The sequence below is a fragment of the Schistocerca piceifrons genome, chromosome X (genome assembly GCF_021461385.2).
Source record: "Schistocerca piceifrons isolate TAMUIC-IGC-003096 chromosome X, iqSchPice1.1, whole genome shotgun sequence".
In the NCBI taxonomy this organism is placed as follows: Eukaryota; Metazoa; Arthropoda; class Insecta; order Orthoptera; family Acrididae; genus Schistocerca; species Schistocerca piceifrons.
Window position 1 is genome coordinate 194,257,367 of NC_060149.1, and position 16,495 is coordinate 194,273,861.

The 16,495-nt window shown below is 42.6% G+C and overlaps 1 non-coding gene across 1 annotated transcript; it reads right to left on the reverse strand.

Annotated features, from left to right (window-relative positions):
- Positions 1-5,132: 5,132 nt before the first annotated feature.
- LOC124723932 lies at positions 5,133-5,241 on the reverse strand. The gene has a single exon (XR_007006586.1). It is a non-coding gene; the product is annotated as a U6 spliceosomal RNA (small nuclear RNA).
- Positions 5,242-16,495: the final 11,254 nt, after the last annotated feature.

A 16,495-nucleotide genomic window follows, 5' to 3' on the forward strand; every position in this document is an offset into this window, starting at 1 on the left:
AACCGATAACTATTGTAAATAAATATTTTAATGCGGTCAAGACTGTTTTTAATTCATTTTTAAAATACTTACGTTGGAAAATGCTTACAAGAAAGTTTCCAAATTACGATATGGAGATCATTATAAAGTAATGTCCTCAAAAATAATCATAAATAGACAACAAAAGAACACCCGTTAGTATCTTAGCTGGATCCCGAAAGACTTAAATAGACTTATTTGTGTGAATTAAGTAAATGTCGAGTGAGTTATTTTACACGCTTGGAAACAGGCGTGAAAAGTAAAGTAATTGCTCAATTGTGTTTATTAATCATAATTTAAGTGCATCTCTTTTGTTACAGCAAACATCTGTTGTTAAGCAAATACAAAATCTCATGAAAGGTATCCGAACATCTACGTAAAGTGAAATTGACCACTAAATGTCACCAGAGGCGGAACCGTCTAAAAGAAGGCGTAGAGTGTTGCGTTGTCAGTGGCGAAGCGGAACAGCAGATTGGATCGGTCAGAGAGCACAATGACTTCGAACGTGGACTAAAATGGTTCGCTGGCCGAAGTGACCGTGCGGTTAAAGGCGCTGCAGTCTGGAACCGCAAGACCGCTACGGTCGCAGGTTCGAATCCTGCCTCGGGCATGGATATTTGTGATGTCCTTAGGTTAGTTAGGTTTAACTAGTTCTAAGTTCTAGGGGACTAATGACCTCAGCAGTTGAGTCCCATAGTGCTCAGAGCCTAAAATGGTTCAAATGGCTCTGAGCACTATGCGACTTAACTCCCATTGTTAGCACCCAGTTTTCGATGCCGTTATGTTGCTGAGTATTTCCGCTCGTAAAGCTTGGTATGTATTCCGCGTTGTACTTTCGCCGACATTGTCTGCTAGAGCCAACATACGTCTGTTACTTTATGTAACATCATTGCAGTGCGGGCCCGGATATAGAGGGGGGAGGGGGGGGGCAAACCGGGGTATCTGCCTTGAAGAAAAAAAACTTGTTTCACAGAGGACCTAGCATCCAGCGAACGTTGATCTATCGAATATTGATATGATTTTGAAACGCATCCCAAATAGGTTTGAGCATTTTTGAACAGATGCTATGTTGATTTCTGGACAAATCATAAGCAGATTTTTGCATGGCCGCTGATTCACGTGCTGTCTCTGCCAGGAAAACCCCCGTCGCATCCAAAAATAAAAATAAAACTTTCCCATGGACAAAAGGGAACGGGGCTATACGAGCTGACCCGAATGGGTGACTGCTAATCGCTGTTTTCTTACGTGTTTGATTCGGTGTGCGAATGATAAGCGTTGTTATAATTGTTAACGAAACCCAAAGATTCAGATTACCAGAGTGGCAATAAACGACTAACAGGAATAACAGGTAAGAAAGGTTACATATTATCTTCTCGGTGTATCCAAGAAAACGAAATTTTGACAGAAAATTTTTGCCAGATCGCTACACTTCAGTTTTACAGTCCCCTGTTAGCAGCCGCTTTAAGTTCTATTTTCGGAATAGCACGATAAACGCGTTGTACGAACGTTTAATGACGGCTAACCGCAGAATAAACGCGGGATAACTGTACCTGTGATCCTGGTAGGGTTAGTGAAGTTTTCCAGAGAATAGATTGATTGTTAGAACGAGGAAGAAGAACAAACGCGGATATCACACAAATTATATGGAAGAATATGACGATTCCAAATATGTATAAAAATTTCGTACTACTACTTTTCGATCTCTTGCTTGAGAAACTAGAGTGTATGAATGGAATATGAAACAAGTTCCTAACATAAAACTTTTTGCTTGTAGTAGGCCTGATAGGCATTTGATATTGGTACTTCGTCAATTATGTACTGTCATGTGATTTATGTAAATGAGGTGCATAAAAATGACGATTTGTACCAAAAACAATCTCTCTTACTTGGCGTGTGTTACTTTTGCTGCTGTGTTAGAAGGACCTATTTCGTTTTATGTTGCAGGCAGTGACAAAATAGACGTAATCAAATCGAGAAACCCTACCCATCTTGGGTGCTATTCGTATTAACAGTTTTTTCAGTATTAGAAAACGACATTTTAATTTTTCATATAGAAAAACGTTTGACGAACTTTGATAAGGTAATAGGGTCTTTCGCAGAAAGGAAAGCGTGCTATGTAAAACTGTAACACGATTAGAGAGAAAAAGTGCTGGGACCTAAGGACTGAAGAAATGTCTACTGTCTTGCTTATTTCTTGTCTTTACTGGTTTTATGTTTCCTACACTTAATTTTATTTCACAGATAAGAGAAAGTTATTAGCTAATATGCACTAAAGAGCGCAAATTTTCTGAAGAGTTTCTGTTCTCTTGGTCACAAATAATCCCATCCAGCATTAATTGTGAATAATTTTTAAGGGGGGTAGGATGTCAAACCGGCCGACTGTGAGCGGGAGAGGCACTACAACACAATTTAATTTCCACTGTTCTGGATATAGGATTGATGGCTTCCATTATAAAACATACACGTTTGAATACCACAGAGCGAAATACAGTGACGCTCGTTAGAAGAATGCTGAGTCAACAGGCATGGCACTGCACTTTGGCACACTTAAGACCGAATAACATGCCTTACATTTCCTCTAACACATGTGTTTTATGTATCAAACTCTCAGAAATATGTGCGCTACAAAATGAGCATTTTTTTGAAAAATCGATCTTTTTATATTTTTGACGTCCTATTTAAAATCAAGTTCTTGCTCCTGTTCGGAAATATCGTAGATCTGGGGCTGTTGGAGTTGCACGCTACTTTCGGAATTTCGACGAACCTGCTTGCTAATCATATTCCTGATGCCCTTCGGACAGTTTTGCTGTGCAGCGCAAAATCTGTGATCTAGTAGGGCTGTGCATTGTGTTTTCAGGTCAGCTAGGTTCATAATGCATTTCCCACACTATTAATCTGCAGGCCCATTAACTTCAATTTAAAGGCCTTTCACTGTCACAATAACAAATAAACTTCTCGGATCTGTCACTTTCATTAGCTGCATCTCTTGGTGTAAAGGACTTGTCTGCCACGTTCTATTGTTACCTCTGCGAAAGGATTACTTACTATCTAGGATTCACAATATACTACTTAATATGGTCTCATCTAGGAAACAGTAGACAGAAAGCTTTTGAATTACCAGTTCAATACAGAGGGGAAAAAATGCCCCACCAATGAAAAGAGCTTCTGCGACACTTCCAACTGCTAGTCGATTATGCTTCCAGCATGGCTGCAACGAAAGCTTCGTAACTGGATTGTTACTGTTGTTTCTGGGCACCTATAATGTCTACTGTGTGAGCCACAGTAGTCTCGTTCCTGAAACACGACAAAATCTTCGCCAGAGAAGACACTACTATTATCAAATAGCTCCCGCATACCGTGCTCTGGACGGGAAGAAAATCGAAAGAAGATGTTTTAAAACATAACAATGAATAAAGAAACCTCTCAGTACCTAAAAAAAGGAAAACAAAACTTGAGGTACATTTATCAAGACACATTAAGTTTTTAACAAACATGTTTGGTTTAAAAATTTTCGGGAAGAGAAAGAAGGACAGGCCAAGAACGAAAGTAATCGATCTTCAGGAGCTAACAAAATGAGAACATTATCATGAAATGAAGATGTCTCAAAATCATTTGCTTCGAAGGCGACGTGTGGTTTTGCCCGAATTATTGTTTTCGTTTTTGACCCATAAATGAAGACAATAAATTCGAGGAAGATACTTCTGTGTCTCCTCGCTACAGGTTTTCTCACTTGTTTTCGGGAGTAGGGAGGCCTACTCGATACTTCATAGTAAACCAAGAGCTACTGCAGCAAAATGAATAATCGAATCAGTAGGAAAACAAATCAAACACGTAATTATTTAAACGAGTTTCCTCCTTGGTTATGGCTGGAAAACTTTCTGATTTTCAGTATTCACATATTTTAAATGAAATTCAGCTTAATTTATTCTATTTGAACGTCGTACGAATCCAATGAAGTTGAGCACCTACAATGAAGACAAAAAAAAAAAAAAAAAACTGGTACGCCTGCCTAAAATCGTGTACGGCACCCGCGAGCACGCAGAAGTGCCTCAACACGACGTGCCATGGTTTCGACTAATGTCTGAAGTAGTACTGGAGGAACTGACATAATGAATCCTGCTGGGCCGTCCAAGAATCCGTACGAGGAGGTGGAGATCTCTTCTGAGCACGACGTTGCAAGACAACTCAGATATGCTTAATAATATTCATGTCTGGGGAGTTTGGTGGCCAGCGGAAATGTTTAAACTCAGAAAAGTGTTCCTGAAACCACTCTGTAGCTATTATGGACGTGTAGGGTGTCACAATGTCTTGCTGGAATTGCCCAAGACTGTTGGAATGCACAATGGACATGAAAGGAAGCAGGTGGTCAGACTGGATACTTACGTAGGGTCACCTGTCAGAGTCGTATCTACACGTATCAGGGTTCCCATATCACTCCATCTGCACACGAACCACACCATTAAAGACTCTCCAGCTTGAACAGTCCATTGCTGCCATCCAGGGCCCATCGATTCATGAGGTTGTCTCCATACCCGTACACGTCAATGCGCCCGATACAATTTCAAACGAGACTCGTCCCACCAGACGACATGTTTCCAACCATCAACAGTCCAATGTCGGTGTTGACGGGCCCCGGCGAGGCGTAAAGCTTTGTGCCGTGCCGTGCCTTCGGCTCCAAAAGCCCATATCGATGATGTTTTGTTGAATGTTTCGCGCGCTGACGCTTGTTGATGGCCCAGCATTGAAATATGCACCAATTTGCGGAACGGTTGCATTTATGTCACGTTGAACGATTCTCTTCAGCCGTAGACGGTCCAGTTCTTGCAGGATCTTTTTCCGGCCTCTGAGATGCCGAAGATTTTATGGTTTACCGGATTCTTAATATTCACGGTACACTCGTCAAAGGGTCGTACGGGAAAATCTCCACTTCATCGTTACCTCGGAGATTCTGTGCCTATCGCTCGTAACACCACGTTGAAACTCACTTAAATCTTGATAACCAGCCATTGTAACAGCAATAACCGATCTAAAAACTTGTCTTATAGGCGTTGCCGACTGCAGCGTCGTGTTCTGCCTGTTTGCATATCTCTGTATTTGAATACGAGTGGCTGTACCAGATTCTTTGGCGCTTCAGTGCATTTTGAGTGTCATTCCTGAGCTGGGGCCTTGCTAATATTTTCTGTATCGTACCAATTTTAGTATATGTGTCGCCAAAGCGAGTACAGCAAGCAGTGAGTGACGCTTACCGCCAAGCTACACGGGCGGACGTCGCCACAGCGCGCTCAGATAGGTCAATATACTGCAACTTGTACGCAGGCCTAGAGAGCAGTATCGTGCCACGTAATTCATTACACCAAAAACTTTATTACACTTCCAAAATAATGACGACGGCGTTTGTGCCAGTGTAGGCGATGACGTGCATACCGTCGCTTTTGGGCAGTAGCGTGACAACGAAAACAGTGGTGGCGCCTTTCGGCTGACGGTTATGCAGCGGGAGATGAGAAGGACGGGGGTGCAGCACGCAGCGTGGGCGCCGCGGCAGGCCAGCACGGCCGGGCGGCCAACCAGCCAACCAGCAAGCTAATTACAAAAGGGAGCAGTGCGGCCCGTTACACGCCACTGCCGCCCGGCCCGCGTTTCTTCTCGCCCCCCCCCCCCCTCCCCCACCCCGCTACCGCGCTCTCAATGCTTCAGTAATTTTCACGCCCTTCGAGCGAGTGATTCATGCTGAAGAAATGTAGACGTTTTCAAGCAGCAATGCCAAAAGGTAGCGAGCGCGCCGCGGTCCCTGCCCCGCCGAACCGCTGCAAAGAAGTCGTGGACATCAATTACGGGACGTGCATTTACTGACCTCAATCCGGCGGGTTCCGCTTCTCGCCCTTTGTCACTCGTTTAGCGGAGTTTCACTTTGCTCTCTTTGTGATTTTACGTGCGCAGGAATGACACGAAAGCACATTCCGCGTCGCGCGAGCAGTACTCGCAGTCGGCCGTATAGTCATATCCCTCATCGTGCCGTATCGTGCCGTCGTATCGTGACGTGTTTGTCCAGTCTCGGTGTGGCTCCGGACGAACTTCATCAGCATGCTGTGTCCGGCGCGTCCAGTATTACTGGATCCGCAGACACTCTTTGTGATACAGCTGACACACATCACGTGTGGCATTACGACATCTTCACTGAAAAGCTGAAATCTTTTCTTTACTTAATTTAGTTTGGTTTATTTGATCAGAAATCGTAAGGAGGAAACTTAATCGCGGTAGATATAGTGTTATTAAAGGACTAGCGTAAGAACGCTTGTTAGCCGCCTGACTCTATTCGTCCACACGCAACGTAAGCGCATATATCTCACTGCATATAGGTGGGTGTGCGGCGTAACTGAAGGCGTCGGAAAGACAGGCGAGTAAACTACGGTGGGAAAGGTCTAACGATATTGTTGAATCCTGCCTAGTCGTCAAATGTGGCGTGTCTAGGAACCTGCTTTCTCGGAACGCTAGACAACAAATGGTTCAAATGGCTCTAAGCACTATGGGTCTTAAACTAGACAACAATTCAAAGAAAGCGTATTACTGAGTTTTATTACGAAAAGTAAATGACAGTTCTTAACTTTGTGTTAAACAAACATGTCGCAAGCAAATGGCGTCAGACAAAATAGGAAATCTCTTCAGTATAACAATTCCAGGTTTGAGCTACAAAGAATGTACAAGCAAAGTAACGAGTATTGATGCTTCTGTCCTAGTTGTTAGTCTTGAAGCTGCTGTAGAAATGGGGCACTAATGTCCTCTTCACATCGAGTGTGCTGCTGTCGCGTTGTTGTCCTGGAGAGGTGTCGGTAAGCGTACAATTGAATGACGTCTAGTCGTAGCCCTCTCCGCTCTATCGTTCCCGACTGGCATGTTGGCGATAGACTTTACGCCGTAACAGATATAAACACTAAACCATAAATACTTACTGTTAATTGTGAACAAAGACTAGAATTATTAAGAATACGAAACTGTATTTGCTTATTGTCGGTACTACAGTAATATGTCAATAAGATGAGAACATCGGACGAAAACTTACAAGAGAGTGGTCCAATTCGACATGTTGAAAACTGCCACGAAATGTTTTATACATGAAGAATACACCAAAAAAACACAATAAGTGTTAAAAATGTTGAAAACTGTCAAATTTGTAGCTCGACAGACTATTAAAGAAGTGTACACTCTTGTTGTAGCTGCAGAAGTCAGCGCATGCGCGACACGCCTGACACATACCGTTGGTTGGCGGCACATCGGTAAACAGGTAACGCGGCACAACACGATTGTAATTTGTAAAGCGAATTTCAGTCTCCACTGATACTTTCTCTGACACAGTCAGTTGCTCACAGTTAGTCTACTATTCACTCCAATTTGCTACTCATTTAATATCCATAAGAATTAGTATTTGCCTTTGCTGTATCTCTATGTTAACAGCGGCCCTAAAACTGAATTAATTTTCTTTGTAGTTTCATCACATATGCTTCCTAATAGCATTTGTCTCTGTGCAGGTTCCAGAGTTCACAGCAATGTGGAATCCGTTTAATGATTTCAACCTTAGAAAGATAATATATGAAGAACGTTGTATTCAGTCGAAATCGCTTGCTTCTGAAGACCTACATGTGTGTTATTTGTGGTTAATTTCTTGGACACTAATTCGAATGATGTAGACATTTCGTTAGGAATTATGGAGGCATTAGAAGTAACAGGAAATAACTCTGACGATTCCTTGAATTGTGGTTCAAACGATGATCTTGTAATTAAAGTTCAGAATAAAAATGGAATTCCTTCCACGCCCGAAGAAACCGTGTACAGTGATGGTTTTACTGACCAACAAAAGGATGTAAATTTTTTGGCTAAACATAGGAGGGAGAAAATGCTTCAACCTAACCCTTTCATGGTTAAAATTTATTTTCATATATTTGAAAAATAAAAGGTCGAAAACTGTCTTGTTTTGTGATGCATGATATATTTTCACTACCAAAAAGGCTATGGACTGATCGATTGTCAAAACAGGTGAAGTGGGACACATATGTCCCACGAACCTAACTACATCAACGTTTTCGCCTGAAAGTAGGATTTTCAGAACTAAATTTCTAATGGTACCAAAACACATTTATTTTCCTGTCAATGAGAAACGTAAAATACTCCACACAAGTTTTCAAAAATGGTTCAAATGGCTCTGAGCACTATGAGACTTAACATCTGAGGTCATCAGTCCCCTAGAACTTAGAACTACTTAAACCTAACTAACCCAAGGACATCTCACACATCCATGCCCGAGGCAGGATTCCAACCTGCGACCGTAGATGTCGCGCGGTTCCAAACTGAAGTGCCTAGAACCGCTCGGTCACATCGGCCGGCACACAAGTTTTCAACATAACATTTGAAGGTGGCTTAGACATAGCACACACCAATGATTTATACATTCTATGAAGTTTTCATGGGTATATATATGTCCCACTACCTACAAATTATGTACAAGCCAATAGGATTACTAAGGTGTGTGGCAATATTGTAAAACAATGTGTATGATGTGTAACATAAAACAGTTAGTTACTTCAGATGTTCTTGTAATGAAGAAAATGTTGATTCGATCTGATTTTCGTGAAATAAAAGCACTATGCCACCTATAACAATACGCCACCCAATTTGATTGCTCACAGCCTTCTATATATCCAACCTATTGTCTGTAGAATTTTTTTCATGTTACGAAAGCATCTCGCTACTTGTTAGCAGCAAACAGATGTAACAATAGACGTATAAACGTTTATAACTGCATATTACTTTAGTGGGACATACGTATCCCATCAACGACGGAAGGTTAAGCAGTGTGCAATGCAGGTTTCATTTCGTAAAATCTTAACATGAATTGTATAAATGGTAGAAATATTTACGTGAATTACGAAATATGCGCCAAAATGAAACTGGGAAAATTGTGGAAGGAAACTATTCGAAAGATTTAGAACTGCTCGTGAGAATCAATGCACTGATATCTAGGGAGATCTAACAGACTTGGCACTCTGAATTCCAGGTGATACCACCATTAATGATTTCCAGGCTTCTTCGACATGGTTAAATAGATGCAGAAAATTGTACGGAAAAGGAAGTTGTAAAATTACGAAGTATACCTGAAGTAAGTCTGTAGCGGAGATGTCATTAATAGGTAGTACTGTAGAGAAATTCTTAGCTAACCTGAATACGAAGCTTCTTGTTATCCCCTAAAAGGTTGTGCATAAAGCCAATCAGTCAGGTTTTCACCAATAACTGCGTGCAAACCACACTTTGTCATTTCGATCGACGAAAAAGCAGAGTCACTTGTCCAGTGAATGAATGCTATGACGCATCCTTATACAACAATGTCAGTGTCACTGGATTACTGTTTTCTCAGCTTTATACACTGAAGCGTCAAATAAACTGATACAGGCATGCGCATTCAAATACAGATATATGTAAACAAGCAGAATACGGTGCTGCGGTCGGCAACGCCTGTATAATACAAGTGTCTGGCGCAGTTGTTAGATCGGTTACTGCTGCTAAAATGGCAGGTTATAGAGATTAAAGTGAGTTTGAACGTGGTGTTATAGTCGGCACCCGAGCCATGGGACGCAGCATCTCCGAGGTAGCGATGAAGTGGGGATTTTCCCGTACGATCATTTCACGAGTGTACTGTGAATATCAAGTATCCGGTAAAACATCAAATCTTCGACATCGCTACAGCCGCAAAAAGATCCTGCAAGAACGGGATCCACGACGACTGAAGAGAATCGTTCAACATGACAGAAATGCAACCCTTCCGCGAACTGTTGATGACTGCACGACACAAAGCTTTACGCCTCTCCTGGATCCGCAAACACCGACATTGGGCTGTTGATGAATGGAAATTTATTGCATGGTCGGACAAGTCTCGTTTCAAATTGTATAGAGCGGATGGACGTGTATGGGAATGGAGACAACCTAATGAATCCATGGAGCCGGCATATCAGCAGGGGACTGTTCAAGCTGGTGGTGTGGGGCGTGTGCAGTTGGAATGATACGGGACCCCTGCTACGTCTAGATACGACTCTGACAGGTTTCACGTACGTAAGCATCCTGAATGATAGATCACCTGCATCCATTCATGTCCATTGTGCATTCTGACAGACTTGGGCAATTCTAGCAGGACTATGCGACACCACACACGTCCAGAATTGCTACAGAGTCGATCCAGAAACACTCTTATGAGTTTAATGACTTCCGCTGGCCACCAAACTCCCGAGACATGAACATTACTGAGCATATCTGGGATGTCTTGCAACGTGCTGTTCAGAAGAAATCTGCCCCCCCCCCCTCGTCCTCTTACTGATTTTTGGACAGCTCTGCAGAATTCATGGTGTCAATTCCCTCCAGCTCTACTTCAGACATTAGTCGAGTCCGTGCAATGTCGTGTTGCAGTACGTCTGCGTGCTCGCGCGGGGCCTACACGATATTAGGCAGATGTACCAGTTTCTTTGGTTCTTCAATGTATCTGTCTTGAGAGCAGGGAAGAACTGACTGCTGGTGAAGGCGTCGTGCCGTGTTAGGCGATAAGTCGTGGTTCTGCACTACACAGGACAACCAAAGACTGTGTGTTGGCGACCTTGGGAGAGGAACCAACCACCAAATGTGTTGCAGAGATCCATCAGTATGCCTCCTGGCGTCATATGGGCGGGAAGATTCGGAATGACTTCAGGTCACGAAATGGTAGTGAATGAGGGAACCGTGCATCAGTCATCGTGCACCCTCATGTGTTAACTCTCATGCGGAAATATCGTGCTGTCGTTTTCCAACAGAACGATGCTCGTCCACACATGGCACTTTTAAGTACGAACTGTCTACGTGATGATGAGGTACTCCTGTGGACAGCAAGTTCCCCAGATCTGTCCCCAGTAGAACATGTCAGGAGCCAGCTCTGTCCCAGTGCCTGTTTGCCGGATATTAAGGACCATTTGCAACATTTGTGGCCAGACTGCCTCAGGAGACAATGCAACCGCTCTAGAGCACACATATATCCAACCCAGAGGGGATGAAACGTCATACTGATAAGTGGGCTCATAGTGCCAACTTGTTTTTAGATTTGACTAAATTTTGTAATCATTAAAATAACATCACATACCCCCTCAATACATCACGTTTCGTTTCGTTTCGTTTCCACCTCCCCTTCAGGGTGCTTCACTTTGCTGTCAGAGAGCTAATGTGCTGGCGTGATAATCATAAACGTTAAAATTGTTACTCTTTGAAAGCTGGAGCCAAACTAGTGCTTCGAATCGTGAGAAAGCGAGCCCTCTCTTACTGCTCTACACGCTGTTAGATGAGTGTTAATATTACACGTTGATTCTATACAATTTACAAAATACTTATTCTATTCTTCCCTCCCAAGCGTTAGTCTAACTTTAAAAGACTAAAATTACTGCAAAATAAAACTAAAAGAGCTAAATCTCATGAATCAAATGACATACGTTTTACCGTATTCATGATGAAATACTTGGGATATTTAGAGTTGGAGAGTAGCCCGATGTAACCAAGAGAGCGTAAACACAGTGTTTCAAACGTAAAAAGTAGGGAGGTTTACTTTACAATAGCACATTTCCTTAGGTTAGCTTGACATATTCCATTCATTGATGAACCATCTAAGATGGCGTATATCTACATCTGCATCTACATACATACTCCGCAATCCATCATACGGGGCGTGGCGGAGGGTTCCTCGTACCACAACTAGCATCTTCTCTCCCTGTTCCACTCCCAAACAGAACGAGGGAAAAGTGTGTGCCTATCTGCCTCCGTACGAGCCCTAATCTCTCTTATCTTATCTTTGTGGTCTTTCTGCGAAATATAAGTTGGCGGCAGTAAAATTGTACTGCAGTCAGCCTCAAATGCTGGTTCTCTAAATTTCCTCAGTAGCGATTCACGAAAAGAACGCCTCCTTTCCTCCAGAGATTCCCACTCGAGTTCCTGAAGCATTTCCGTAACACTCGCGTGATGATCAAACCTACCAGTAACAAATCTAGCAGCCCGCCTCTGAATTGCTCCTATGTCCTCCCTCAATCCGACCTGATAGGGATCCCAAACGCTCGAGCAGTACTCAGCAAACAGCCGCACATTGCTATCCACCCTATCCAAAAGATCATTTATGTAGATATAAAACAACAGCGGACCTACCACATTTCCCTGGGGCACTCCAGATGATACCTTCACCTCCGATGAACATTCACCATCGAGGACAACGTACTGGATGCCATATTCACCGTCTAAGGTGGTTCATTATTGAGTGGAACATGTCAAGCTAAAGTAAACAGATGTGCTATCGTACGATTTCTGCATTCTGTTTTTTTTAAGGCTAAACGATCATCTCTGAGCGTTGCATATACGGACATGGGCATGTACGCAAGATGCTTTTTGATTGTAAACGTTCTATTTTTGACAGACTTTAGCATAATATGCTATATTTTGTCTACTAATATGACAACTTACCATGAGGTTCCAGCTCACAATGAACACGTTTTATAACAAAAATTATTGAAGGCCAGAAGATGACAGCAAAGCCTGTGAAACCGGTTGTCGAAAATAAAGAAGTATTTATGGGATTTTGGCTATAGAAAGCTTTTCTATACTTTCTCTTGCTTACATCATGACCATCAAGTATTTAACACATTAACTCATTTTTGCAGTAATCATAAGCTTAATGTAGGGGAGTTCGAGCTTGACATAATCTGGGCTTTACTGGTTACTTACTGTCTAGAAAGCACTGTGGGGTTAAGAACCACCTATGTGCCACAGGAGTGGGGGTGACACTAAAGTGTGACTCAGGATCATATGGCGCAATTTAAATCAGATCTGTTACGTACATGACTTACTATTTGTATAAAATTCTGTTGGAGTTAGATTCCCACTGCCACTTACGGTGGGGGTGTGGATGACAAGAAGTGACGTAAAAATTTCATTAACCTACCTGTTGATCTCTTTTTCCTGTATTTAGTTGACTTGGAATAATATGAAAAGTGTGAAGTGCAATGTGTCTCCTATTTGTCCAGCTCAGTGCATCAACCAGATCGCGAGAAAGATCACTGTAGCGAGACAATAATTTTGTCAACGTATTTCTGGGCCTACGATCAATCTATACAGCTGAATACCATAGATAAACTTAACAACCTACCAGAGTCGTATGGTGTAAAACAGAAGAGCATCAGACATAAAGAGATTGGACAAAGAACGTCAACTGCTAAATCGCAACGGTGACCAAAGTGTGTGTTGAGTGATAATAAAAGGCGATTATTGAAGAGAATTGTGACGAAAAGTAAGGGCATGACATCCGTAAAAGTTACTGCAGAACTGAGCGTCACACTCACGAATTCTGTTAGCATCAAAGCAACACGAAGGGAGCTCCACAAGCAAAGAATTACAGAACCTGCTGGAATTCCAAAACCACTTATCGCTATGCAAATACCCGTAACAAGAAAACGCAGTGGCAAACTTATAAAACCTGGACTATGGGCAATGGAAAGAAGTCATTCTGCCGTATGAGTCATGTTTCACGCTGATTTTTTCAACTTCTGGCTGAGTTTACGTTTCAAGGGTGAAACATGGCGAGCGTTCGACAATGATTTGGGCAGCCATATCGTGGTATTAAATTGGCGTCATGGTTACCCTGAAAGATCGCATTGCTGCCGAGGATTATGTGACCCTTTTTGGTGATCAGACCCATCCCATGCTGCAATGTTTGTTCCCTAATAGTGATGCTGTGTTCCAAGACGACACGGGTCCCTGTTCACACAGCTCGCATCACCACGACTGGTTTTACGGGCACGAAGAAGATCTGTCAGACCTCACCAGATCTCAATATCATTGAGCCTTTGTGATCTACTTTGGAGAGGGGAGTGCGTGATCACTGTCCACTCCATCATCGTTAAGTGAACTCGTCACTATTTTGCAGGTAGAATGGTGTAAGATTTCCTTGGAAAACATACATTAATAGCGTTTCTCAAAAAGAACGTAGCCTTGCCTCCAGGGATTCTCATTTCAGTTCCCGAAGCATTTTCGTAACACTTATGTGTTGTTCGAACCTACTGGTTACAAATTTAGGAACCCATCTCTGAATTTCTTCGACGTCTTCTTTTAATCCGGCCTGGTACGAGTCCCATTACGCATATGTTCAAAATTTTCTTCTAAGGCCCTGGATAGATTTCAAACAAACTTGAAACCTCCTTTTCATATAGGTGCGGGTGTGATAAAGGGGTAACGAACAAAGAAGAGGAGATGAGTAGGTGAACGGAGGGAGGGAGGATCACGAGATGGACAGAGTGAGGGGGAAGGAGATGGAAGCAGAAAGGGGGAAGGTAGAGAAGAATGGAATAAATAAATGCACTGCTAACGCCGGGGTTCTCAGCTAGATTTGTTATATATGCTGATTACATTATAGCTCACCTGAATGCACATGTTATTTTAATGATTGTCAGTGAATCAGTTTGTTAGTTTTAGGCCATCCTTTTTATCACATAAACTGTCGAGCCAAAGGAATATTGAACACATACTGTAGACGCTGTGGTTAGTAACAGAATACCGACTTTTAACAGAGAGAAAACTAGTTTTTGTGACCAAAAGAAATCCATTCGCAGGAAGCTGAAAAACATATGCCGTAAAATTTGATTACAGTAATAAAAGAATGGGATTCAAATAGAAAAATACAAATACGAATGTATTTCATTCCGTGATTGTCAGTGACTGGAAGTATGGGGCAAGGAAAAAAGGCAGTATAAAGGCTGAATCAGAATTCCACCGACAAAATTTCTGAGGTTTTCCAGAAATATCTTCTGAGTATTTTGGTTTAAGGGTCCAACAGTCCCTGGCAGCTCGTTACCGGCTAGTAATGTAATTATGATTTACTCAGTTTGTACCCCCAATTACCTTGGCCGTTTAGAAAATACCCCCACAACAGCGAAGAAGATTTAACATGCAAACACCAAAACGTACAACACACAACACTGAGGAATGGAACAGTTCTTTAGAAATGCGAAGCACTGTGATGCGGTTGCTGCCGGTGCGGGGAACCTCACCGTAGCGTTGCATTCAGTGAACCAATACGCGAGGTGCATATCGGCCAATTTTTTATCAGTAAACATATCTATAGTACTTCTGTGTATCAGTTGCCGCACGACACTGCCGGAAGACAAAACCCGTAGACGAACCAAGCAGTGCTGAATGCAAACTAGAGGGCAACGCCTTAAACATAGTATTACTTTTGTCAACAGTAGGTACAAGCGAATGGAAACAAGACATTTTCACTGTTGTGCACTGTTTTCAGTGAATTATACACACAAATATAATTGGTGTCGATGCATTAACTCTGTAACGAGACGCCAGAAACCGTGTCCCCTTATGCCAAGAAACTCACAAGGTGTCCGTTGCCAACTTCTGAAAATTTGTCGGTGAAGTTCTGGTTTTTCATTTAGAAGGTATCCAAAAAATGGTTCAAATGGTTCTGAGCGCTATGGGACTCAACATCTGAGGTCATCAGTCCCCTAGACTTAGAACTACTCAAACCTAACTAACCTAAGGACGTCACACACATCCATGCCCGAGGCAGGATTCGAACCTGCGACCGTAGCAGCAGCGCGGTTCCAGACTGAAGTGCCTAGAACCGCTCGGACACAAAGGCCGGCAGAAGGTATCCCATTTTAGAGAGAAAAGTACAGTAAGTAATGTCAGATTATCACACTGAGAGTAAGTCATTGTTTATGTTGTCGGTATATTCTTGAAAGAGTTCGCCTCCAAAACTAAGTGATCAGCGCTGCTGGCTGCCTTCCGGAGAACCCGTGTTTGATTCGCGGTACTGCCAGGGATGTTTCCTCTATAGGGGGACTGTAACGGGTTGCACTCAGCCTCGTGATGACAACTGATGAGCTGCATGACCCAGTAACAGCGGTTCCAGGTCACGTAATCTGACAATAGCCGGGAGGAAATTGTGCTAGCCCAACCCCGCTCCATACCTCAACCAATGCCGCCGTTAGCAGAGGATATCACGGCGGTCGGCCAGTACTGATTTTTCTTCTTTTTAAGCTTGTATCTCGGTAAGAGGTGATGTAAAAAACAGACGGAAGAGAACATTTTTTCTTGTTTTCCGCGCCTAGACAGGAAAGGGAACTACAAAAAAGATCTACTTGCCACCGCCACTTGTGTCCTAAGAAAAAAAGACCTGCACCTCTTCAGTCATTGGCGTCCATGTATGTTTATCCCAAAACAATTAACCCTTTATTAAAAGAGGGGTAGCGAAGGTAGGAAGGAGGTGGAGAGAACATACAGGGAAGTGATGAAAATGAAAGGAGCTGTGTACGGGCTTTTTTTAAATTTACTAATTTATCTTTTCTTATGTACCAGAATTTCGGGATGGTGAAAAATCTAAACGTGTCCTCCCTAAATTTTAGTGGAGATTCCGTTTTTAATTCGTTCA